This window comes from Strix aluco, chromosome 4 (genome assembly GCF_031877795.1).
Source record: "Strix aluco isolate bStrAlu1 chromosome 4, bStrAlu1.hap1, whole genome shotgun sequence".
Classification (NCBI taxonomy): domain Eukaryota; kingdom Metazoa; phylum Chordata; class Aves; order Strigiformes; family Strigidae; genus Strix; species Strix aluco.
The window spans coordinates 63621997-63647268 of record NC_133934.1 but is presented as its reverse complement, the minus strand read 5'-3'; positions in this window follow the sequence as shown (position 1 = coordinate 63647268).

Here is a 25272-nt window from a genome sequence, read left to right as displayed (position 1 = left end):
TAGCAAGTTTGCTGACAATACCAAACTGGGAGGTGCTGTTGACTCTCTTGAGGGACAAGGTGCCTTGCAGAGGGGTCTAGATAGATTGGAGCATTGAGCAATGATTAATGGGATGAAATTTAGCAAGTCCAAATGCTGGATTCTGCACCTAGGATGGAGTAACACCAGGCACAAGAATAAATTGGGAGAAGGGTGGCTGGAGAGCAGCCCTGCAGAAAGGGATATGGGGGTGCTGCTTGGTGGCAGGCTCAGTATGAATCAGCAGTGTGCCCTGGCAGCCAAGAGGGCAAACTACATCCTGGGGTTTGTCTAGTTTTGAGAAAAGGAAGCTGAGGGGTGACTTCATTGCTTTCAGCTTCCTGAGGAGACAAAGTGGAGAGAGAGGGGCTGATCACTTCTCCCTGCTATCCAGTGATAGGATACATGGGAATGTTTCAAAGCTTCACCAGAGGAGGTTTAGACTGGATGTTAGGAATCATTTCTTTACAAAGAACACTGGAACAGGCTTCCTAGAGAAGTGGTTGATGCCTAAAGCCTATCAATGTTCAAGTGGCATTTGGACAAAGCCCTTAATAACATGCTTTAACTTTTGGTCATCCCTGAACTGGTCAGGCAGTTGGACTAGATGGTCACTGTAGGTGCCTTTCAACTGAAATATTCTATTTCTATTCTATTCTAGTCTAGTCTAGTCTACTTTTTATAGCCTACATTCAGTGAAGGGAGATGTTTAGATCAGTTCCAACTTCCCTTTGTCTCCAGTGTCTTTAGAGGGATTCAGAGAGACTGATCTCTTATTTCAGGCATTGAATTATAAGGCTAAAAAAAGCTGTCTGAGTCACTTCCCCCATGCACACCCTTGCTTTGCCTTGGTCTGGGTTTGAAGTGATGGCAAATTCACGATTCCCTACCACCAGGAGATGTTCAAATGATTAACTATCCTCTTAAAATAAAGAAAAAGGCAACAACCTGTGCCTTTAATTTCAGATTGGCTACTATTTAGCTTCAACTTCCATCCACTGGATCTTGTTAGACTTTCATCTGATAGATTAAAGAGCTTTCCCCTGTCAGATATCCTCTTCTATAGGAATTTATGTTCCTGCACTTGGGAACATCAGAGGTTAAAATCAGAACATAAGGAGCACTGAATACTGTTGTACTTTGTTTAGGAGAGGATGGACTTTCTTGGGTTTTATTTCACTCTCTTCTTCTTATCTTACTTTTCATTATTATTATAATAATATTTTATTTTTATTTCAGTTATTAAACTGTTCTTATCTCAACCCACAGGTTTAACTTGTTTTTGATTCCTCTTCCCATCCCACTAGGGGGGTGGGGAGGAGTGAGCGAGCAGCTGCGTGGTGCTTAGTTGCTGGCTGGGGTTAAACCACATCAGGCTTTCTTAAAAATATGGTTCCCCACTCCTCAGTCATCCTACATGCACTGTAGAAGAGGTGGGGTTATGCATACATGCCCCCACACTGATGTGAATGGCTCTTTAAGGTTCCTATACAGACGGAGAAGCACAGTGCTGCCATAGTCTAGACTGCAGGGAACAGCTGGAGTAGGTCCTGCAGAAAGAGGGGGCAAATGTGGGCCTACCGCAAACCATGTTTTCCATGAGTGGTACCCGGGGTGTCCAATGCTGCCTTCCCAACCCAGGCTGCCAATGCTGATACTGCAGAAGCCTCTAATTTGTTGCTACTGGTTGTATTTTCAAGCTGAGAGGTAAATAATACATGAAAAATACTTTCCTCAAGAGTGAGGAAAAATCAAGCCACAATCTAAACTTCTAGTAGTTCCATGTGACTGTCTAGATGTGGGGGAGGGACTTAGCTGGTATAAAACAGTCTAGGTCTCTTGTCTGCAATGATCTGTGCTGGTACAGAGCAGCTGAAAATAGGCAATGATGCTATACACATAACAGACCTATATTTTGCCCTGGGCAAAGCTGTTCATGGCTAACTGGAGGGCAGTAGGAATATAACTTCCTTCTTTTTTACATTTCAGAGACTGGAAAGGCAATGTGTTAACAAAACAAAACAGAAGATACAGAGCAGGAGAGAGAGGATAACACAGAAGAGGCCCACAGGGAAAGAAAAATATTCAAATAATGGAACGAGGGTGAGGCTGGCAAACTTTGTAGCAGTGAAACAACAGATGGGCTATAATTTTATTGAGTCGTCCCACAGATGGTTCAGCAGATGGATTCTGCTGGGTTCATGCAGCTTAGGTGGAAATTTCAGCTGCTGATCTTGACAGGCAGGGCAGCTTCAGCAGAGATGGGATCCTTGCTTTGCCTTGCTTTGTGCATGTGCTGTTATGACACGAACTGGCAGTGCAGTGACAATGCTGAGTGCCACGATACTAGGCCGCCTTTGGACTTCTTACATCCCACTTAAATTTGGATTTTTTACAAAGACGACTGTCATTCTGGATGACATCTTTGACAGAATATAACTTCTCCAAGGGATGAACCATCTTCCCACCTTAGACTGTGGGGGTCTAGATTCCCAAATGGCCTATGAGTACTAATGGAATAAAGAGGAATTAAAGCACAATTATATTCCTAATATACAACAAAATGCTTCCACCCAAATATTTTACTTGTGGATGTTCATGGAACATGTGGATATGTAGGAAAGAACTTTTTGGCCATCTTTCTCCTAAAGTACATCTCACAAGTTAATGAGAAGGTCTAGCATATAACAATATTCCTTTCTTCTACATATAGAGATCATATTGCATCTGCTTTTCTCAACAGTCTTCACCTCAGATTCCAGCCTCCTGATACCAAGGCTGAAAGGAGCAAGAACAGCTTTAAACAGATATGCAGGAGATTGTCAGTAGAGACTCATATAATCTCCTTGTCTGGTCTTAAAATACAGCTGGAGAAAATGTAAGCAGCTGAAGGACAGCTTCAGACATAAAGGAATGACAAAGGGAGGTGGGAAAGAAAACAATGGGAATAAAACAAGTGCTTTGGTTTCAGATCACTTCTAGAGAAGGGCAGTGGAAGAGATCCTGTAGGTTTTGGACTGGGATATAAGTCTTCAGTGTTATTAAAGCAAGAAATATTATCAAGGACATTAGTGAGAGTTTACATTATCAGATATAAACTGAAGCAAAAATGCTATTAAAGAGGTAAGACCCAGATATACCTGGAGATAACAGCTGATGGACTTTGTCACTGCACTTTCTCCAAAGCAGCAGGAGATTAAGTTATTTTAGATTTTTGTTTTGGTAAATAAAACCATTGTAAAATTACTTGAATGTGGATGAGACTTGAAATGTATTATTTTTTAAGCCAGAGGAGCAAGAAGAAATTAAAAAAATAAAAACCCTTTAAAAAAATTTTCTCAGCAGCAATTGAAAAAATGATCCTTTCTGAAAAGTGGACTTCTTAGCAAAGACACCTATGTCCAGAGTTGAAGACACACAGTAAGAAAGTAAGAATTGATGGAAAAAAAACAACTTTAAAAAAACAGCTAAGCAAGAAAATAATCACAAAGTCATGTTTCTGCCTGGAATTTCACTCTCTGCATTACTTCTGTTCCCATCACTTGTCCCTGAACATCTACAGGGTGCTATGGACTCTTACCAGAGGCTTCCAGAGGCGCTCACTTACAGTACTACTCAAAGGTACAGCCACGCTTTGGCAGAGTGCATAAGAACCACCTTCTCATCCTCTTTCCACTCCATTCTGCCTTCTTCCTCAATGACAGATCTCAGATGTTCACGATCTCCAGATAAGAAAAGTTACACTGGCTTTTTATCCATTCATGGACAGGATCACCATGTCTGGAATGTCAGCTGACTCGCTGACATTTTCAGGTAACCAGTGTTATACTCCACAAATGTGTCTCACCATTTCCTGCAAGTAGACATGTAGGCAGTGTGCTGTGCATGTCATAAATTTCAAACTGGCACCACTAATTGAATGAAATAACTCCCTTAATGACGTGTGTTTATACACATCCTGGCTAAATTTGTGCAGTGTGCAAAATTAAAATGTATTGCCTTTTCTAAAGAGTCATATTTATGTTTTGCTTTTATAGTATAGTCTGAAGTACTGGGGTTTTGGATATGTTCTGCCTGCATCAGTTATATACTGAAATCCTCAGCTGATGCCTGCACCGAGCACATTCTGATAACATGCTGATGAAAATTAGTAGTTTCGTTGACTTCAACAGAGAAACATTATTATAAAACCAGTATATCCCAACTCAATCACTGCATTTTATAGCTGGCTTTCAGAAGTGCTCAGCTACATACTGGGTTAAGGCAATGGGACCTCTAGGCACCCAAACCCTTGAAAACTAATAACTTGAAGAAAGGGAGAGAGTTTTCTGCAAAAACATGAAGAGATCCTGCTTTAGAGAAGCATAATATATTAATGGTCATGCAAGTGCTTCTAGAGCAGCTGCAATCAATCAGAACCAGACTATGACCCATCAAATACAAAAATGAAATCCTTATGTCTTTATGGTGAGGACATAAAATCTATACAGGTATTCCTTTGTTCTGTTTGCTTGTATCTCATTTCCAGCTAATATTGATCCTTCCATTAGTGGTTCTTACGTAACATGGGCCTATAATATAATTTCACTAATCTTGGATTAAATTAGGTATAACCCTTTTTACTAGGCTGCATTTCTATTTCAGAGCTGGTTATTTTTTTGCTTTTAACTATTGTTATAACACTAAAACCACAGGAAATTAAGAGCTGCTTGATCTTCCCAAATACTTTAATTTCCTGGCAGCTGTCATCATCAATGTTGTAACCACACTGAATGAATTTTCTGTGATAATGTACCTGTCACACACAAACTGGGGTTGTTTAGTCTGAAGAAGAGGAGACTGAGGGGAGGCCTCATTGCCCTCTACAACTACCTGAAAGGAGGGTGCAGAGAACTGGGGATGAGTCTCTTTAACCAAGTAACAAGTGATAGGACAAGAGGTAATGGCCTCAAGTTGTGCCAGGGAAGGTTTAGAGTAAATATTAGGAAGCATTTCTTTACAGAACGGGTTGTCAGGCGTTGGAATGGGCTGCCCAGGGCAGTGGTGGAGTCCCCATCCCTGGAGGTGTTTAAGAGTAGGGTCAACTTAGCGCTGAGGGATATGGTGTAGTTGAGAATGGTTAGTGTTAGGTTAATGGTTGGACTGGATGATCTTCAAGGTCTTTTCCAACCTAGATGATTCTGTGATTCTGTGAAATCTGAGAAGGTACATATGAATACATACATATTTGAACATACCAGAATTGTATGAAAGCAATGGAAGTTGGGTGCCATCCCCAGACACTAGCACTATCTATGGCCTACCTCTGGTTACTTATACAAAATCTGTATCTGAAGTAAAATGTTCAGCTATTTTTAAGCATTTTCAATTTTTGAATATGTATATACACTTGCATGGAAATTTGGAGTTTTCAGACTTGAGGATGCAGCTGAGTCAGTCTTTTTCTTCTGGGGCAAAAGCTCTTTCTGATCTTAAAGGTGGGCATCTCCTGTTACTTCATAAGAATTCAGGTTTTCACCCAGAAGGTCATACCTGGCACACAGGTGCATATCAATGTCTTCTTGCCACTTGAAGGTGACAGCAGACCATGTTCTTGACACCAGTGTTATCCTAATGCCAAAGTAAAGTGCACCATTGTGGGCTCAAGAGATGACGTATTTACATAACTCCCTTTCCCCAGCATTTTTAAATCCCCTCTCACTCCCCCAGAATTTATCAGAGCTCTAGAAATCTTGCTGGGTTGAGGAGGCCATGTAGATGACACATGACTTCTGGATGCATTTTCCTTTAGCAGGTTCCTTGAAGAAAAAAGTACCTATACTGTGTTTTTGCACCAAGAGCTAGATATTTAAGGTAGCTGGGTGCTTAAGCATACAGATTGGTTCCTAATGGGAATTTCAGAGGATGCTGTAAGCCAAAATGCCAGTGCAAAAAGGTATTTCTCAAAAATCTCACAACGTATCTGAATTTTTAGGTACCTGAGTATCTCTAAAACTCCAGCCTCTACCAATACACTACTCCACTGTCCCATAAAAGGAGACTAGCCTAGATTAAGAGGCTGATTTTGTTTTTACTATGCCAATGTTTTCCCTGTTTCTCTTCTCACTACACTGCACATAAAACTGTAAACAAAAGTTCCATAGCAGCTGTCGGAATCTGGTTCTGCCAGAGTTCTGAGGTTCTTTTGTGGATCACTAGAGACAGAATTATGACACAAGCAAGGTCAGCTATTAGTTAGGACACTATCTGTATTTTATTGTATAAAAGGTCAGAGTAACCCTTAAAAAGAAAGAGAGAAACAGGAAAGTAAGACAAATGCAAGACGTTGTTTCAATCAGAGGATAGTCACCACCACGGAGTTCCAGTGACGTCTCACCGTGTCCGTATTCTTCATTTGTGGTGGGGGTGCTCTGGAGACAGCTGCCTCCTGTTGTCGGTCTTTGCCTTTTATGCTGCTTTACCACAGTATGTTGCCATAGGATGTCATCACAGTCCATTGCTATGGGGTACTGCATGTCTGTTGGTTATCACACAAACTGTATACTCATCTTGGGAGTGCATGCTCCCCAGTTTTTCCTTTTCATGCACCATTCGCTCACCCCCATCATAGTTTTTTTCGGCTGTGTGTAATGTTTGACCATTGGAGGTGAAAGTCAGCATTCCGGGAAAAGAGGATGTTGAGACAAAAGTTTTCTCTGTTAGATCTCCACAGCAGTCTGTCGTGGTTTAAATCCTGCTGGCAACTAAGCCCCACACAGCTGCTCGCTTACTCCGCCTGGGTGGGATGGGGAAGAGAATCAGAAGAATAAAAATGAGAAAACTTGTGGGTTGAGATAAAGACAGTTTAATAAGTAAAGCAAAAGCTGTGCATGCAAGCAAAGCAAAACAAGGAATTCATTCACTACTGCCCATTGCCAGACAGCTGCTCAACTATCTCCAGGAAAGCAGGGCTCCATCACGCGTAAAGGTTACTTAGGAAGACAAACACCATCACTCCAAACGTATCCCCCTTCCTTCTTCTTCCCTCAGCCTTATATTACGGAGCATGATGTCATATGGTATAGTATATCCCTTTGTCAGTTGGGGTAAGCTGTTCCAGCTGTGTTCCCTTCCAACTTCTTGTACACCCCCAGTCTATTCACTAGTGGGTGGTGTGAGAAGCAGAAAAGGCCTTGCCTCTGTGTAAGCACTGCTCAGCAGTAACTAAAACATTGCTCAATTAACAACATTGTTTCCAGCACAAATCCAAAACACAGGCCCATACTAGCGGCTGTGAAGAAAATTAACTCTATCCCAGCCAAAATCAGCACACAGCCCTTGATCAATTCAGAAAGGACTGGGAAAACATTAAAGATCATCAGCTTTACCTTGAGTGCTTCAGCTCTCTGTCCCTGTTTAGAAACTCTAGCAAACTGAGACTATATACCATTATTCCTTCTTGGTAGATGCACTTAATCTGAATATTTTAGCTAATCTCTGCCAGGAGAATGTAACTGAAAGAACTGTCTACTTTACAGCTTTTTTTAATGAGTGAGAACCACTGTCTGTTACTCCCACCCCAGGAAGAAGAGACAAGGTTTTATGATTCCACAGTTTCCTGAAGAAAATGCCTTGTTGGGTTTTAAATCTTTATTGTGTATTGTGGATGCTCTGTCAGCTGCTGAAGTTACCTGGTCTCCTATAGAATGGATGGGGAGGCCAGGTTTGCAAAAATACCACAAATAGTTCCCACAGACAATGAAGGACTCTTCCCACATATCACCTTCTGCTTTTCAGCATCCCTTCTGGGAACTGCAAAATATTTCTTCATCTTCATTTATTCAAGAGCATGCAAATGGCAGCTGTGAACAGAGGGGCTCTCCAAGTTCTCCTCTGGTTATCAGCAAGAAATAGTTGGTGGTAGATCTCCTTGACTTGTGATGATGTGTCTTTGGCCTGGATTTTTTTATACCTAACACAAATATTTATGCTGATTCTGTACAAGTAATTTTGAAGTAAAATGGGGACAAAATAATTTAAAATGCCACTGAAACAATGTTGAGTTGAAAATAAACTACAGAAGAGATCAGTGTGTCTGCTGTCAAATCAAATGGTTGTGCAAGCAAACTTGAAAGGACTTGCTCACCAGTTTTGAGGCCAGAATTTACAGCTTTATACTGCTTTGCATTTGCAAAGGTGTATCCAAACCCAATTTCCTTTTCCTCTGCCCTGTTCTAAATGGAATAAAATGAAACATTTGAACATTTTGTGTAGTTTCAAACAGCACCAAGTCAAGAAGAGGCACAACAGATTTCCAAAACAAATTTTTGTTTCACTTCCGAACTTTCTGATTGTGACCCTCCCTACTTTGCTCTGTTTCTTTCTGCTTTTCCTGCACAAAACTTCTTCTCAGTTCCCCCCTCCCCCCCCCATATGTATATACTGCCATTTTCCAGTTTCTTAATGAAATCTCTTAATTATTCAGACATGCTGGAAAAGAAAACTGGAGAACACATAAGTGGCTAAGAAAAGTTTTGATCTAAAATATCCTTACCCCTAACAGTTAGCAATGTAGCTCTTCCTTTGAAATTCCCATGTTTAAAGAGAATTGACTGGTTATAAGGTGGGATGAAGGGGAAACAAACATTTACTTCCAAAATGTCAAATCAGGTCAAGCTCCATAGAAGCAAATGTGGCATCAGTCCACAGATGGAACTTTCCTTGGGATATCTGAGGTGGCTAAGAAAGAGGGCTGTTCCTACAGACCCTAAATAAATATGCCTGTTCAGCAAGCTAGAAAACATAAAATGTCTCCCTACCCTTAACTGGATGTTTGTTTTAACAAAAATGAGGGGATAAGACAAAGCAAAAATCCTCTCACTAGCAGCCAAAGTTTTTGATGAAATAAGTTTCATCCACAATGCTATTTTGAATCTTACGTATACAATGCTTTTTAAAATTTTCCGTCGCCCTGTACCATCCTCCTTTTTTCTCTTCAGAGTATCTCACTGCAAATAGCAGGAGCAACAACTTCATGCTTCACAGAAGGAAAGATGCTCTAGCATTTAGGGTGCAAAGAAATGTCCCCTTTCACTTCTGCCAGTGGGAAAAATACGGAAGTTGTGTGTTCCTTTTCAAGTACTAACACTGTCATTTTCACTTTGAAAAGAAACAGACAAGTGCTCAAAGGGTGATTTTTCAAAGACAAAGTGACTTTCTCTCAGAAAGCCAAGCGACTGGCACGTGGTCACAGCGTTTCAACTGTCAAGTGTCATGAACTGCTAAGATGGGGGCAGAAGCTGTTGCAGTTTTGAAGTAGAGCATCGCTTGAACCTCAAATCCTCACATTTAAAATGCTTGCCATCTGAAATATTTTTATTCAAACATAAAGCTACTGAGAAACAGAACAAGGTACAATCCCCACAACACCAAAGAAAACTGTTTGACTAAACCTTACTTCTATTAAAAAAACCCCCTTAATTTTGGAAAACGTTTGTGCTTCACGTGCCAAATGGAAGGAAACAAACCTGAAGACTAACAGAGACCTGAAGACTAACAGTGCCCCTCCCAAAACTGCAGAATAGCAGTTATCCTGCTGCTATATTGGTGTATTTGTCTGCAAGGAGGGCATAGACTGGCAATGTTTTGCAGGCAGGCGTTTGGCAAGCAGCCTGCCTGGGGGTAGAGGACTGCACAAAGCTCCAGGCTGGAAGAATTGGTCCCTTAAGCCCTTGCACATCTCCATACTTAGTAAAACACTCAAGGCCTTGCTCTGTAAATGTCTGAGGTATGGTTGAGAAAAGGAGCTCTCTCTGTTCTTTTATTTTATACCAGGCATGAGATGAAAAAGTCTCTGAAAGTGGCTTCCAGGTAACAAGTCTTCTAGCACAAAAGCCCCTTATAGTTGTATAGCATATCCTTCAGCTGAGCCTTTTAGTGGCTTCAGTCTCCTGACAGCTCTTGCAAGTGTCAAAAATTGTCACCATTTTTTTAGCTCCAGGTCTCAGCAATCATATACTTCAGCATGTTTCCTGGGGAGAGGTTCATTCCTGACTTTGTGATTAGCAACTAGAGCACTTTCTTTTTGCAACCCCATAAATTTCCCCAAACAGATGTTAACCCCAAGGCTGAAGCTACTTCATTCTAATACAAAGGGATATTGAATATCTTGCAATACTATATTGTAGAGTTAATTTTCCGTTAGAAGGGCTCAGCACTTGAATGTTTGGAAATGCCAGAATTAATAGTTATCTGTTTGCCTTCCCATTGCAATCCCATCAAGTTTTATGATACTACCTAATATGGTGCTATAATACTTGGCTCCCCCTGGATCTCTGTTTCACTCACTGAATGGCTAGTTCTTCATTATTTCTTTCTGTTTCTTTTCATTCCTGGTGTGGCCTGATTTAATGCATGCCAGTTCTTATTTTCTGCAATGCTTCCAAATATTCCCCTTGGGACAGAATTATTAATTCTGAAACTTATCACTACCTAACTGGACATGTGCACACAATGAATATTCATTAATCCACCTTTACAGCACACTTGTGAAGGGATGTGTTTTTTCCATTCACACTGTCACCCAAACTGCATGGCTGGCAATACTGGGGATTTGTTTGTTAGCTAGGGGTGCTGCCAGCTAGCACATAATTGGAACTTTGATTTTTCAAAGTAATTATAACTATTTAGTTTTTTGTGATCAATCATCCAACAGCTTTATAGACCAAACTGTGGGGTTTTTTTCAGAAGCTGTATTTTTAAAATAAATGTTTTACATGAGTTATGATTCTTTCCATGTCCTCAAAAAGTCCTAAAAAATAAAAAAAACCCCGAGCACCTCAGGAACCCTGTATCCACAACAGTCCCACATGGAGCCACGTTACAGCAGCTGGAGAGTGGCAAACTCCTTAAGGGAAAATATTGAGCTGTTGTGGAGGTGGCAGGGGAAGGGAAGCAAAGAACTTCCTAAAGTGACTTTTTGCAAAGGCGTCTTCATGGTGGAAGAGTGTCAGCTTAAACTGACAGCTTTGCTTTTTTAAGGCCTTTCTTTTAAATTAGCTGCCAATGTCATTCAAGTTCCTTTTTCTTTTTCTGTCTCTTCTTTATAGCCATTTCCTGTCATTGTTTGCGTCTCCTTTCACAGAATTTTGTCATTTTGTCATGCTTCTCAGGGTACATTAGCGTTTTCCTTAGCTGAGTTTGAGGTGTTTTTCCCAGTGCATGGAAGAAGTAGGGGAGAATCCCAATTGATAAACTAGAAAATTCCAACTAATCTCTCAAAAAGATCATAAATTCCTCCATCTGGTTTGTTTTTCCTTCAGGCAATTTGCCTTCTCTGTTTGTGCACCTGTCAAACTAGCCATAACTTATAATTAATTTATAATACAAAATGTCCAGGTGAAATAAACTGGTAACCCACCTCCTGATTTCCAGTTTAGCAGATTATTTAAGAACCAATTCCCATTTCTCATTTATAGCTGTTACACCTTCGGCCATTAGTCCTGAGGCACGGGACTCCTTTACATGGCACTGGAGTCAGAAAGTCTGGTATCTTCACAAGCACAGATGAAGGTAACTTCCCAGCGGTAAGAGAATTGCTGGGCACTGAGTGCTTTTCTGCTTTTTTTCTGTGCAAATTCATATGCAGTCCCCTTCACCCTGGTATACAGAAGGTTTTTACAAGTGCATTAAGACTACATGTATCACCAAGTCCAGAGACAGTTGCTAGGAGAACAATACAGCAGGTTACAGAGCAGTGTTTTTCAATTGATGGGTTCCTAATATGGTTACTTTTCTGGGGTGACCTGAGGGACAGATGAGAACCTGAAAGTGTCACCAAAACAGGATAAAAGAACTTATCGACACCAATTTGATGTAGAAAAGCAAACGCTCCTTTATTAACAGCCAGGTGTGCAGGGGTGTCACCAACAACGCACACCTAACTCATGTAACATGCTGATTATATTGGATACAGTAATACATATTAATCAAGTTCTCATACATAAACATGCTAATCCCTGTAACTCATTTTCATATTCCCATCTCTTTCTGCTCATGTGCCCTTGAGTCCTGAAATGAGTCGGGGGGCTGCCTTTGCTACCACCACAGACTACTGACCTAAAAGAAAGACCCTCCAATGCCCTTGACTCAAGGACTTTGGCTCACATTGCAATTTTAACATGCTTCGAGTCCCTTTCACAATATAGCTTTTAAAACACCTGGTCTACAGGGCAATAAATCATGCTTACTAAACAGTCTAACAATGGTATCTTGTCTAGCAGCGTAACTGGTTGTATGGTTACCTTAAACTAAATACAACATCTCTATGACTACTTAAAACATTACACCACTATCTTTTATAAAAAACAATATTTCTGTGAGATTCTATTTAATTGATTAGTCCTAATAATTCCTTATCAAAATCACCAAAAACCATCAACTCAAATTAATAACAGATCAGTAAAAATCAGTAACAAAAGGAAGAGGCAATTTGGACAACAGTGATTGCAAAGTGATGAAATTCAGAAATCTGAGCAGAGAAGGATAAGACACCAGACTTGTCAAAAAAGCAGATTTCATACACAAGGAATTGGTAACTAAGGTCTCTCAGGAAAAAACAGCATAGGTGAGAGGACTACTGTAGTAAAAGACACAAAGGCAAGTTCCTCAACACATAAGAAAGAGAGAAATGTTAATAAACATTACAGCAGCAATGGAAGTCTTCAGTGACTTGACAATCAAAGAAGCAGCATACAGAAAGCAGAGACGATACACATCTGAGGACAGGTACTGCAACAAATGCAAGGATTAAACTGGCACCATGCAAAATGAGTTCCCGGTATCACTGAGCACAAAAAGCAGCAGGAATTTGGTTGTGTGAATGCAACTACCACGCCTAGAGACCTGTTACTTGATGGTGTGATAGAGTCAATGGAGCAGGCATAGAGAAGGTGAAGTACTTTTCAAGCAAACAGCTAATTCTGATCAGATACTAAGCATGTGAGGGTGATGTTCAGCTCATGAAGGTCTAAACCATGCAGACTACCAACTTTGGTCCATTTGCGGATCAGATTTCAGCAGGGCTGGCTCTTGACGAGGGTTTTCTACCAAAGCAAAAATTTGGTCAGAATACCCAGATTCAAGGCACTGTAGGACAATAGCATCAATAAATGCAAATCTACAAGTAAATTAAACATATTGCTCACCTTTGCAGTGCCTTCGGCTAAGGACAAGAAACAGGATATTGGATCAGACCCACAACAGAAAAGAGTAGGAGTGAGGTGTGTTGACCCAGGCACAGAGCAGGGAGGTATTAAACCTTCAGAGGTTTCTTCTACCATACATATTTATGTTGTTTGTTCTCTTTCTCTCTTTTCCCTGGGGGCAAAATGATATGAGCAATGTTTTCTTTTGCTTTATGTGAGCTGGGCTGTGTGTTTCATTATTGATAATAGGGTCTATGAAGTATACCTTACATCTGGGATGATCTGGAATTTACTGGCTTTTTGTTTGGTTGGTTGGTTGTTTTTTTAATTTCAAGGTCTGGGTTCTCAGCCACCTTTTTCAAGTATGTCACACCATAACTATGCCTTTCGTACAAGTTACCTGCAGGTAAGAGATCTGGGTTAGAAAAGTGAACCCACTGTGCAAGTTACCAGATGCACATCTGATGATCTTGTAGTTTCTGGTTGAGAACAGACTCATATGTCAGGCTACAAGCATTTCAGAAACTTGTCCAAACCAATGATAAATTACAAAGTAGTCACTTCTTCCCCTGCTATGTACCATATACTGCTAGTGACAATGGCTATGTGAGAGGAAAGGCATGACTTTTTCTTCTTGATGTTGGATTCCTTAAATCCTATATATGTTTTGCCACTTACCTATTGAACCACCCCAAAGTGCTGGTTATTCTCCACCCTGCTGTTGTGTGTTGCCTTTCCAACTGCAAGCATTTTGGGGCAAGATTGCAGCTTTGTCTGTATATTTTCAACCCATGTACTTTGTTTCTCTGCAATTCGTTAGCCTCTGGACTGGATGCTACCTGTGTGATTCCACAGCTTGTGACTGCTGACATAAACACAACCAGTAGCTACAGGGCCCATGATTGTGCCTGCATTGTGCAGAAAAGAACAGAAACGGAGGTTTTGTATGATGCTGGGAGTCAAGGTGCCTGGGAGGAGGCAGGTTTGGAGCTGAATTCCTCTGAATGTGATTAATTTTAGAACACTGCCATGTTGGCCGATATGGTCAATAACAACATTACTGTAAATATTACAGGTCCTTGACATGTACGTTCAAAATAATGCCTATACCAGAGATTAATGCTCATCTCTCCGTAAAAACAGCAATCACGCCTAATTGGCATGGACACTTAAGCACTCAGGACCATTGAAGGAAACACTTCAGGCATGCCATGATCTTTGGACTATAAAAATCTCTGCTAGAAAAGAGTCTTGACCATCAAGATATTACATATCATCTCTGTGAGAAACGCTCAGTTGCCAATTATCAGCGGCTCAGACAGGATGCGGTGTGAAGCACTCTTTATTACGTTCTTGCAAGACCGGACGCCCCCATCAAGTGGACGTGCCTACCAGCCATCGTGCAATGGTTTATATCCCTTTCTCCCAACCGCCAGTTCCCTCCCCTGATTCCTCACTGGCTGAGTACTACAGGGTGTACAGACTTCCCGAACTGCCTACCGATACACCCCTTCATGTATGTGTTCATACATTGCATGTTCATGGAAATGAACCTTGGCTTTCTCCAGGGCGGAGAAGTTAATATGCATGAGCTCATCACGCAAGCGTACTAAGATGGAAAAGTTCGAAATTCAGGTTCCCCAAGTCTTTTGGGTATCTGCATCCATCTAAAGCCAGTTCCAAGTACTGGGTCATCACAGTTGACAAAAAGACCACTTGCCTTCTAGCCCTAGGCCAGGGATTTCAATGGTTGTGAATTGCTCTTGTTGGTTGCTTTGGTGAATCGCTCCTGCCCTTCCCATCAGGCTTATTATGCGAAAACAACATTCTTTCCCTTACAATCTCTGCAGAAAGCAGCTGCTGGCCAGTGAGTTGATTTAGTGTGTGAATGTGTAATCAATGTAAGGTACCCACTACTAAAAGCTTCCTATGTTTACTGTATCTTTGCAATATATATTTATTTATTTAGCAAAGAGCTGTAGTGTAGACTCTACAACCGTCTTCACTACTGTAATATATTAAATCAGTCATAACAGTATGAAGGCCTAAACTTGGCCCAGTGAATTTTAGACACATCCCAAAGGCTCTTGGATGGGAGCTCAGTCACGCTAAGCTCTTTATATATAAAGTGCTGGAGAGAGGCAGCCGTCTCTTGAGGGCAATTTAGTCCATTTAAGAGCTGAACTGTCACCCAGAGGAATATGTTACATATTTATGACAAAATTTTTAACTTACCTTTTGGTTTGGTAGGCCGAGGCCAAACCTCAGCTCTGTAAGCCCTGAAGGGGTCGTGCATGATATTAAGAATATTCCACAGTCTTATTTCCTTCCAGAAATTGGCCATTTCATCCAGAAATTGTGCCAGCCAGAATGTACATTCCACAGCTTATTTTCACAAATACAAATATGCACCTTCTCTAACTTCCCTTCAGTTTTGTTGACACTTGCTTTGGTTGTCTAATTACCTTTTCATTGTTTTTCTGTTATCTTTTTTTGCAAGAACTCTCCATCTAGCATGGTCAGTCCCATGAATTCTGTATTTATTGTAAGAGAAAGCAGTGAATAGATAACAGAACTTAAACAAGACTGGACCTCTCACTGGACACCTATAAATCTCTCACCTGAAAGTGCCTGACCAGAGGATATATTGCAATTTCTTCACCCTACCTCAGTGTTACAATCAATCAGCTATTTTCCAGTCCACTTGGGAGTATTACTACAGGAATTGATTTTGAGATTTGAATTATGTAGAAATGCATTCCATGACTTTATTGAAATCCACCTATATTGGATGCTCTCCCTGCAGCCATTTATCCTGGTGTGTTCTCAGAAAAGAAACTGCGTTCATCTGAAGTTTGTGGAAATACTTGCATTTTAGTCATATGAACCAGCTGGAAGAGTATTTCTCAAAAATGTAATTTTCCATTGGAAAACACAGGCACATGAAAATACTCGTTTTCTCCCCAACAAAAGGCTAGTTTGTATAATTTCAATTTTGATTTAAAAAAAGCTCAAAGTCTAAGTCCTGAGAAATACAGAATTCTGGCATTTTCAAATTGCAAGATTTGTTGGTTTATTTTCTTAAATGACAAAAAAAGATTGTTCATTTTAAACAATGCATAGTTCAAAATTATAATGCTGACTTAGGAGAGAATAAATCAAAGTTTTGAGGTCTCCTAGAACTAGTTCAGTATTTCAGTACAGGTCCTGTAAGACTAAAGTGCATAGAGACTCAACTATCATAACTTCTATTAATAGTCTCTGATTAGAGCCTAGAACTGTGCTGTGTTGAGGAACACACTCTTTTCTTCCATATTTTCTTGTATATAAAGGTTTAGATTTGATTTTCTTTTATTCTGTCAAATGCACAGTCATATAGTGGCAGCTGTCTCTCTGGATCATGTATGTCCATTAGGGATTGTCTGTGCTCCAATTTTACTAATGTACAACTGGGAATTAGGGCTGTCTTGTCTTTATGGATAGTGATTTATGTGCCATTGCAAAGCTAGTTTTGGTTACTGTTATGGAACAGTACAACACCTTCTTATCTCTGTAAAAATGATACATGTTTGCTGCTGTTTGCAATTTTGATCTCTTCAAGGTGACTTCCAAAAGGTGAAAAAAACCCTGGGATTGTGCCTTTCTGCTTTTTCTTTTGTTTTCTCATGATATATAAAGAAATATTGAAAGCTGTTTTCCTTTTTGTAGCTTTTTCCAGAAATTTGGACTACATGTACACAGTAATGTATGCTGACTAGGGTGTGCATGAAATGACAATTTCTGAACAACTGTGTAAGGGAAAACATCACTGAGGACAAAGAGGCTTTTTCAGTCAGACAGATTTAATTTTTGTTTTGACTGTCAACATTTTCACTGCATTGTCTAGTTAACATTTTGGATAAAGACTCTCTGTGTTGAAGGTTAAAGGTACTCAAGCCTTTTCAGAGAGTAATTTTTGGCAATTTGGCTTGGTTGTCTGCCCTGGTTTTGTCTGGGACAGAGTTAATTTTCTTCCTAGTAGCTGGTACAGTCCTGTGTTTTGGATTTAGTGTGAGAATAATGTTGATAACACACTGAACTTTTAGTTGTTGTTAAGTAGCGCTTATCCTAAGTTAAGGATTTTTCAGTTTCCCATGCTCTGCCACGGAGCAGATACACGAGAAGCTGGGAGGGAGCATGGCCAGGACAGCTGACCCAAAGTAGTCAAAGGGCTATTCCATACCATAGAACATCATGCTCACTATATAAACTGGGGGCAGTTAGCCGGGAGGGGTGGAGTGCTTCTCGGGCATTGGTCAGCAGGCAGTGAGCAATTGCATTGTGAATCACTTGTCTGTTCTTGGGTTTTCTTTATATTTTTTAAAAATAATATTTTCATTGCCATTATTAATATTATTATATTTTATTATTGTTAACATTATAGTTTAGTTTAGTTATTAAACAGTTTGTATCTCAACCCACGAGCTTTATTTTTTTTTTTCCTAATCTCCTCCTCATCCCACTGGGAGTGGGAAGGAGTGAGCAAGCAGCTGCGTGGTGCTTAATTGCTGCCTGGGGTTAAACCATGACAGGGTCTTTCTTCTTTCAGCTTAAACCAGAAACGGTGAAGAATATTTACATATTTCTTTCAGTGATAAAGAACCAGCCAAATTCAGACGAATTGCTCATAAAGGGCTATTTGATATTTGAAAACCTCTTTTCCTGACCATCAAAATATAATTGAAAGTATTTTTTCCTAAATTGTATACAATTAAGGGTACAAAGTTGTGTATAGGGTACACAGAAACCTTTAATCATGCAGTTTATGCTTATATGCTTTTTGGAAAACATTAGTGTTGTCCTCAGATAAGTTTACATGAAAAGTAGTAACACTCTCCATACTACTAAAATAAAAAATAAATACATTTATTCAGCACATCTAATTTCTTAGACAATTTTCTTTCCAGTTATCCTGAAAAAGCAAGATAGCAGACCAACTTCATATACATCAAAAGATCCTAGGCTATTAGGGCTGGATGGGATCACAGAAGGGACACAAGGTGGGACTATCTGTGCCTAAATATGTTCATGGGTTACTTTCTCAACCATATTAAGATTCATAAGGGACAGCATTAAGAGGACATCAAGCTCTCTGGAAATTTCAGTTTAAAGGTCAAATTATAGTCTTAGATTCCAAGGCAATATATGAAAAATGCACCAGTTCGGGTTTTGTTTGCATAATTTTTGAAGATTGCCTTCATTTTTCTTTCCTTTGCCCAATTTCCACTAAATATCTAACAGCCTGTCTTCAATGCCACCACTCCGAGACTATACCTTATCATCTCCAGATCTGCTGGATGTCCATTAAAAAATAGGTAGAGGCTGGCTTTGATTCCAAATTATTGGAATTAATGAATATAGATTTCATGGATTTCATCCATCAGTCAGAGCACTGGGTCAGCTTGAAAGGCTGCTACAACTAACCATTCACCAATGGATAAAATGTTTTAAAGTGCCAACATGACTTAGAAACTTTCATCCTATCCACAAAGTTAATTTCTGAGGTACTCTGGTGCTTTTGAATTGCTATTGATGGTTACTTAACTGATGCATGCAGCTTTACACCAGTTGATACAAATCACACAACTGCATGCTTCTTCAGGTTTAGCTGTAGCACAGACATTTCCATACCTCCAAAAATGGTGATAAAAAGGAGAAACAAATAGCTGACACCCTGGTTTATGCCATCTAAAGTAAGACGTCTTGCATTTGAACACAGTTATTTTGAACCCAGTGAGCTGGAGTGAGATATGTTGAATGTACAAGAAAAAAAAAAAAATTGCATATTATTTTCAGCAAATAATTCTTTAAGCCTGATGAAATATTTTTCATCTTCATACTTCTCAACTGCCCTCTGCCCCTAAAAATCTTCTGCTTTCAGACTACTGTCTCTGCTGAGATGAAAAATAACTTACAACAAATGGCTTTATATACTCATGGCGCCATGAAGCTGTTCTTGAGTTATTCTCCATTTTTAATGGCAATGAGTAGACGCTGTTGACTTTAGGCGTTGAACTAAATAATTTAACCATAATAGCACCACTAAACTTAGTATAATTATGTCATGTTGAAAATGCAGGGTAATAGTCTGCTGTCAGTGTATCGTAATTCAGGCTGTAATGACTCCTCTGCCCTGCACATAGGAAAAGCAAAAGAAAAATAAAACAGAATTAATTTACAAACTCTTTACAGCACCAAGGGCACATCACTAGCAGCTCTGACTTTATATCTTTTCAAAATGAGGTTTTAAATGAGAACCTGCAGCAGGACTAAAGACATTGGTACAGCAGCAAGACAACACTGGAGAGTACATGGCTTCGGTGGCACAGACTCCCTGTTAACACAGGCAGCCTCAGATACCTCGTGTCAAGAAACAAAATGTTTTGTATCTTCCTCTGCAGCCTCAAGGATAAATTCCTTTTACCTGATTCATAAAAAATAAACTAGATGGACCCGATCTCACCAATTGACTTCCCTGCTTGGAAGCCCAGTGACATACATAACAGATGACTTGGGCAAGGGAGTGAAGCTATCCATTTTAAAAACCTTCCTTTTCCTCCCCATCCCCCCCAGTATCTGCAGTCCAAATGTTTAAGGAAAAAGGTATCTTCCTGCTGCCTGTATGGTAACATCAGTGACATTATTGAGCAAGAGGCAGAACAACTGCTTTCTGCATCAATTCTGTCTTGTCATTCCCCAGGACAGCAGGATAGCACCTATCTTATGCATCTTTCAAATGTACTAGCTGATTATAAGTAATGTAAAGAAAGATACAGAAGCAAAATCCTGGTACATCTCCTGCATGTTTGTTTAAAGTGTGACTATTGTGTTCCTAGATGTTTATAACACACTTTAAATGCTGAGACAAAGGGAACAAAAATGCCCTCTCCCAACATAAAAAAAAGATTAAAAAATATTAACAAGGCATGGAGGGCCATAAAGTCTCTTGGTGAAACCAGGCTCCACTGACTGGTGTCATGACCCTAACCAAAAGCAAGCATTTGTGGCAGGCTGTACCGATTCACACCAGTTGTACTCTGGTCCCAGGGCCCATTGCTAACTTTTTCTTTCTCTGTGCTATAAACAGACTTCACTTGGCCCATCTCCTAATGTGTGGCCAAAACACTGGTACTGGCTTTTTCATGTTCTCCCCCCACCAATTCCTATCAGCCACCTGGCTGCAGAGCGGCTCAGGGTGCCTATGAAGCTCTGGGCTCCTGTATCTAAAGTTTCGGTAGCCCACAGAGGGGTATGAGTAGGGAAGTATTGTCTGTCCTGTCCACTGAGACATTTGGCCTGAGTCATAGCTTCCTAGTATTGCTCTGAGAAGGGAACAAAGGGAATTGAGCAACAAGCAAGCTGGCTAGGGATGACTTAAACAGATGGCCCAATACTGGAAGGTGATGATTCACCAAGAGCTACTGCATAACCCTAACAAGCCAAACCAGGCACTCAACACAGTCATCACAATTTCAGAAAGTAATCTAACTTTATAAAACAGTAATAACAAAAATAGCAACAAAAATGGTTCCCAGAGATCTCACATACTCTTTTCCCTACACCAAGGTTATCTCAAATATAACCAGACGAGCTTTACAAAATACTCTGTCTCACAGAGGCAAAATACTCCTTAAAAAAGAGACATCTTGAACTCTGACCAAGTGCCTCAAACTTGGTTCCCAACATCAACTTATACCCCAGCATTATGCCCCATAGATATTGGTGGATTAAGTCACTGCCCTTCATTTTCATCTCCACAAAAACTGTCAGCAGTTGAGTATTCCACATGCTTTGAAAAAGCAGATTCTTGATATAAAACAATAGACGGTGTGCAACCACATTCTTCACAAACACTATTGCTCCCCTGCCTGTTGGAAACAGAAATGTGACTGTAGTTTGACAATGAGATAAGGCTTGGAGATGCTCATGCTTGAGCATAGTTGAGTAGTAGAGTCCTACAGACTTCTTCCATTTGTGGGACTTGATGTTCCCAGGAGCTGGAGGGATCCCAGCCCCAATAGATTTTATTTATGAATTCATAGTCATTAAAGAAACTTGTTGAGTTTTACAATGCAGCCTCCACTGTTGAGAAGGCTTAGGAAAAGCTTCTCAATGAGCAAATCGAAGAGGCCAATTGGAAAACAAATGGAAGTGATAATGTCTACGGATTTCTTCATTGCCAGTAGGTAGATATTTGGATGACGCTGACATGACTTCCATTGGACAATGTTCAGGTCTTGATCTACTCTTTAGAGTTTATCATTCTTCTGGGCACCTTGGAGACTCTACATGCTTAGAAGGCAATCACAACAAAGCTGTTTGTGGCTTTCAGCACTTTGCAAGGAGACTCTTAGCACCCGGTAAGTTCAGGCTACCGGTGAGGGAAATGATATGGGTGACAGCTACGGATGGAAGGCACTGTTGTGGTTTAACCCCAGTCAACAATTAAGCACCACGCAGCTGCTTGTTCACTCCTCCCCACTCCCAGTGGGATGAGGAGGAGATTAGGAAAAAAAAAAGTAAAACTTATGGGTTGAGATAAGACAGTTTAATAACTAAACTACACTAAAATATAATAATAACAATAACAGTAATAAAATATAATAATTAATTGTTATGAAAAGGAATATAATAAAAAAAATATAAAGAAAACCCAAGAAAAGACAAGTGATTCACAATGCAATTGCTCACTGCCTGCTGACCAATGCCCGAGAAGCAAACCCTCCTGGCTAACTGCCCCCAGTTTATATAGTGAGGATGATGTTCTATGGTATGGAATAGCCCTCTGGCTAGGTCAGGTCAGCTCTCCTGGCCATGCTCCCTCCCAGCTTCTTGTGCACCTGCTTGCTGGCAGAACATGGGAAACTGAAAAATCCTTAACTTAGGATAAGCGCTACTTAACAACAACTAAAAGATCAGTGTGTTATCAACTTTATTCTCACACTAAATCCAAAACACAGGACTGTACCAGCTACTAGGAAGAAAACTCTGTCACAGCCAAAACCAGGACAGTCACAAATCAACAGAAAGTGTTACAGATTTATAGAGACACAGCTGAAGGGTTAGGCTTGTGAAGGAAGGAGAATAATTTTTTTATTGCTTCAAGAAAACATGTTCACTGAAATATCTTCATGAGAATTAGAGTGATTTAGCTAAGAATTTGAGTCCTTGCTAATGATCTTTTCTTACAACATTAAGAATAAATGTTCCATGGCCTTCGGCTCCAGATGAAATGAATTTGAGACAGGAGATGCACAGGACAACATAGAGAAGGAATGTGAGTGGGCTCTAGTATGAGACTCTGTTCTTGGGTGGGCATGAGACTGTATATCACTCTTTTCACCCTGCTGTAGCTAAGACATGTTCTTCCTGCAGATTAGTTGATCCCAAAGCAGTCCACCTGTATGCACCAGAGGACTGTACTCTGTGTGCTCTTGGACATCTATCCTGGAAAAAAAAGAGCAAAAGGGAAAAAAAGCCCAGTCCCAACACATTTGCTGTTCAGTGTAGCTGGTTGCAATTTTTCCCTCTTCACACACAACCATTTTCTCATCCAATATGGTCTTGCCAGACCTGAAGATTCAACAGGAAAACATTGGATGCAAGTCTTCTGAGAAGTGCTCTAGGGCACATCTGCTTCAGATATGCCTCAGCAAGCAGGATACTTCCACCCACTGGTCTAGTGTTTGATGGTATTGAAGTCCTGGCTGTTGTCCCTTGTATTGCTCAGAGGTTAAAAGGCCACTAACTCTCACATCTACATGGTTGCTGCTGGAGTAAGTAATGTTGTTCCACAATGTTTTAAATCAGCACAGGCCAAGGTTGGTAACATGATTTGATGGATTCTAATAGGTTTGCTCTGTAATTCTTTTGCAGTGTGGCTTGTCAGGGCTTTTAGACCTGAAATCAAGCAGACAGTACATTGGATTTTGAATGTCACATCTGACCAAAATGTATCCAGCAATACTGAAAAGTAGTATTAATGCAGACAGCATGTTTCCTCAGATGAAACAATATACTTTCCCTCCCTCCTAAATGAAGTATAATCCAGAAGGTATAATTGCATTAGATGTGGAGTAAACTTGGAGCTAAGCGGGTCATAAATCAATAAATAACTCAGCCTGCAGCCTCATGGTTTATTGATTCACAAGCTGTTTATCCCCCACCTCCTACCATATACTCTGCATCAGATGCAATTATTGCCTAATTATACTTTTTGTGCATGTACAAAGACTTAGATGTCTCATCAGACCAAGCAGACACCAGCTGTGAAGATGCAACAATACTAATAGGAGGACTTTGTTGCCTTTGTTCACTTCAGAAGTGTATTAAATTCATTTGAGCCTTATACAGTCCTCACCCAGCATATTTGCTTGGTGATTACAATCACACTATTATTGTCATTGCTTTGACTATTTAGGACACAATAACCTGAGCGTAACAGATTGTGCTTGGCATTAGGCATTTTCTGCCTAAGGAAGTGATACAGCTCTGTGCAAACTGCAGGCTGAAACAAAACTGGTGATGTTTCTGAAGTCAACATAAGTACAGTTTTCAGAAAGACCTCTCAGTAAATGAAATTCAGAGTGTGCCAAATATGGTCATTCAAATGACCAAATATGGTCATTCAAGAGAGATTTCAGAGCCCTGGGAAGAATGCCAAAAAATTCAGGAGCACAGATAGTGTTTTTCTCGATCTGCCCAGTAATGGGGGCAGACTTTGGAAGAAACAGGTGAGCCCAGGATATCAACCCCTGGCTTCAGGACTGGTGCCTCCACCAAAACTTTGGGGTTTCAAGCTATGGAAGAGCCTTCAAGGCACAAGATATACTGGGGCCTGATGGGATCCACCTGTCCCCATGGGAAAAGATGCCTTTGGGCATAAGATGATAGGGCTGATTGAGAGAACTTTAAACTAGAATCGATGGGGGAACAGGATACCAACAGGATTGCAGTAGGTAAGCCAAGGGTTGGCATGGCATTGCCTGAGGGTGGCAATGCTACTGGGGACATTTAAAATGATCCTGGAAGCACAGAGGGCTGAGGAGCATATCTGAAGTGCTTATACACCACTGCACACAGCATGAGAAAGAAAAAGGATGAACTGGAAGCGCTGGGCAGCTCCCAGAGCTACAATACCATTGAGATTAGTGAGACTTGGTGGAATGAGCCCTACAGTTGGAGTGCTGGGATGGAGGGCTACAGGCTGTTCAGGAGGGGTAGGCGGGGCAGACGAAGTGGAGGTGTTGCTCTATACGTAAGGGAGAGGTTTGATTGTACAGCCCTTACAGTTAGTGGTGATGTGGTTGAGAGCCTCTGGGCAGTGTTGTGTCAGATGATGAGGGCTTTTGAAAGTGTGTTAATAGCAAGAGAAGGTCTACTGAAAACATCGGACTAATCCTTGTTGAAGATGGCCACCTGACTAATAAAGATGAAGAAAAAACAGAGACATTCAATGCTTTTTTTTTTTTTTTTTTTTTTGCCTCAGTCTTTAATAATACTGATAGACCTTGGGCTGCCCGGTCCCCTGAGTCAGAGGACCACAAGTGTGGGAACAGTGACATTGCTTTTGTGGACACTGAAATTGTAAGGGACCAGCTGTATCAGCTGAATGTTCACAAGTCCCTGGGGCCTGATGGGATTCATCCCGGAGTACTGAAGGAGCTAGTGGATGATATTGCAGGACCCCTCTTGATCATCTTCCAAAGGTCTGGGGAGGACCATGATGACTGGAAGCTAGCTAATGTTATTCCAATTTACAAAAACGGCAAGAGGGAAGACCCAGGGATCTCCAGACCTGTTAGTCTAACCTCAGTTCCTGGAAAAATTATGCAGAAGATCATACTGGGTACTCTCGAAAGGCATTTAAAAAACAATGCAATCGTCAGGCACAGTCAACATGGGTTCACAAAGGGAAAGTCTGTTTAACTAATTTGATCTTCTTCTATGATAAAGTCACCTGCCTAGTGGATGAAGGGAAGGTGGTGGATGTAGTTTTTCTGGATTTTAGTAAGGCTTTTGTTACTGTCCC